This window comes from Otolemur garnettii, unplaced genomic scaffold (assembly GCF_000181295.1).
Source record: "Otolemur garnettii isolate 467f Iridium unplaced genomic scaffold, OtoGar3 scaffold00001, whole genome shotgun sequence".
In the NCBI taxonomy this organism is placed as follows: domain Eukaryota; kingdom Metazoa; phylum Chordata; class Mammalia; order Primates; family Galagidae; genus Otolemur; species Otolemur garnettii.
In genome coordinates this window covers 47,041,763-47,044,534 of record NW_003852396.1, presented here as the reverse complement: position 1 = coordinate 47,044,534, position 2,772 = coordinate 47,041,763, and positions in this window count along the sequence as shown.

The window sequence follows — 2,772 nt, the reverse complement described above, 5'->3', positions numbered from 1 at the left end:
TCATTGTTGTTTGGCGGGCCTGGGCTGGGGATTCGAACCCGCCACCTTAGGTGTATGTGGCTGGCGCCTTAGCCGCTTGAGCCACAGGTGCCGAGCGACAAATCAGTATTTTTAAACCTCTATCCTATGTATATCAAATCCATTAAGTATTCAAAGAAGTGTAGTTTTATGTAATCACACTGTGTACCAATTAAGAAAATAATTACTTATAAACTTATCATTTATCCAAGAGCTCTGGCAAGAAACTAATTTTACTTTCTAACCATGTTCAGAGGTACTGTATCCCCTTTAATGTTTTTAAATTAATTATTGTACAAAAACACAAACTTGCTCTCAGGAGAGAAATAAAAACATGAGAAATAATCAAAAAACATGTATATACAGTTTTACGACAGCTCTTCTTAGGCAGTTAAAAGTCTCACCTGGATTTGAGACAACAAGCAACTTGCAGTTTGGGCTGTATTTTACAACATTGGGAATGATGAACTTAAAGATGTTAACGTTTCGCTGGACCAAATTAAGACGGCTTTCTCCTTCCTGCTGGCGGGCCCCCGCTGTGATAATAACCAGCTTGGAGTTTGCAGTCACATTATAGTCTAAAGGAAACAGCAACAATGATCAGATTAAGGCCTCTAAGAGAATTTCTTAATCAAACTAACAAGAATTTGTTCCATTAATTTGTTTTGTGTTTCTTTTGGGGTCCCACTCTGTCACCTTGGCTACAGTGCAGTGGTGTCATCATTGCTCACTGCAACCTCAAACAATCCTTCTGCCTTACCCTCTCCAGTAGCTGTGACTACAGGGATGTATTACCAAATCTGGCTAATTTTTCTCTTTTTTTGAATGGATGGGATCTTGCTTTTGCTCAGGCTGTTCTCAAACTCCTGACCTCAAGCAATCCTCCTGCCTCAGCCTCCCAAAGTTCTAAACTAGGAGTGTGAGCTTTATTAATTTCTCATCTGGGCAATTTCATCAGTGTTTTGTGGCAGATAAATACCACTAATGCTATCTAGATTTTACCTTTGGTTTTTAGTTTTATTATTGTGGTCTCTTAAATGGAGAAAAAGTATGTCTACCTGGTACCTAGTTTTAGTCACATTGTAACTTATGTAACAATAACTGGGAGGAGCTAGAAGGAACAAAGTGTATTATTTGATTCTCATCTCGATTCCTTATACATTCCCCAATTTTTGCTATCTGAGCTCAATACTCACACTCTTCCATATTCCTATTTCTACTTCACTATCACCCCATCAGCCCAGAGACAGGCAATTTTCTGTTTTTCATTTGTGTTGGGTTTTTTCTTCAAGCAGAGACATCTTTACACGTAACAAGCATGTTTGCTTCTAGATGTCCTGTACTATAAAACCGTTAACTTAGTGAAGATAATGGAGGGATTCACTTATCAGGTAAGTGGCCAATGATTTTAAAGTATCAAACACACTATTTGGAATAGTGTGTTCAAGTTTGCTGTGGTGCTACTGAGTGTGAAAGGGGCAAGCCAAGAATATCTGCTGAACAGGCTCATCTGCCCTATTCTCGACTGTGTTATATACATGAAAAGATGTGGAGGATTGGGAGTGAGTATACTTAAGTATTTGAAGCAATGTGGTTAAATACAGATCTAAGGTTTGGAACTTTACTCATTACATTCTAATTTAGATCCTTTGTATATCACAGACAAATGAGATCTCCTTTTAAAATCATTTACTAGAAAGTAAAATTTTGATATCCACAAGCACCAACACAAAATTATTCCAAGGCTTACCTAACCCTGTATAAAAAAGAAAATCATTGACGAGCTAAGATTTCAAGCCTGATAAAGAATTTCAGTCTAGGCTTGGCGCCCATAGCATTGTGGTTACAGCAGGGGTCCTCAAACTTTTTAAACAGGGGGCCAGTTCACCATCCCTCAGACCGTTGGAGGGGCAGACTATAGTTTAAAAGGACAGGTAGCAGCGGCAAAAACACCCGGCAGCGGCATGTGGCCCACAGGCCGTAGTTTGAGGACGCCTGGATTACAGGGTCAGTCACATACACTGAGACTGGTGGCTTCAAACTCAGCTCAGACCAGCAATGACAACTGCAACCAAAGATAGCCAGGCATTATGACTGGCACCTATAGTCTCAAAAAAAAAGGGTGGCACCTATGGCTCAAGGAGTGGGGCACTGGCCCCATATACCAGAGGGGTCAAACCTGGCCCCAACCAAAAACTGCAAAAAAAAACAAGAAAACAAAACAAAACAAAAAAAACATTTCAGTCTAACATGGATTATAATGTAAATTGGTTAAAATCAATCTTTGCAGGTGGCACCTGTTGCTCAGTGGGTAGAGTGCCAGCCCCATATACCGAGGGTGGCAGGTTCAAACCCAGCCCCCGGCCAAACTGCAACAAAAAAATTGCCAGGCATTGTGGCAGGTGCCTGTAGTCTCAGCTACTTGGGAGGCTGAAGCAAAAGAATCACCTAAGCCCAGGAGTTGGAGGGTGCTATGAGCTGTGATGCCATAGCACTCTACCAAGGACAATAAAGTAAGACACTGTCTCTTTAAGAAAAAAAAAAAAGGCTCAGCACCTGTGGCTCAAGCAGCTAGCCATATATACCTAAGCTGGTGGGTTCGAATCCAGCCTGGGCCCACCAAACAATAATGACAACTACAACCAGAAAATAGACGGTGTTGTGGCAGGTGCCTGTAGTCCCAGCTATTCAGGAGGCTGAGGCAAGAGAATCACCTAAGCCCAGGAGTTTGAGGTTGCTGTGAGCTGTGACACC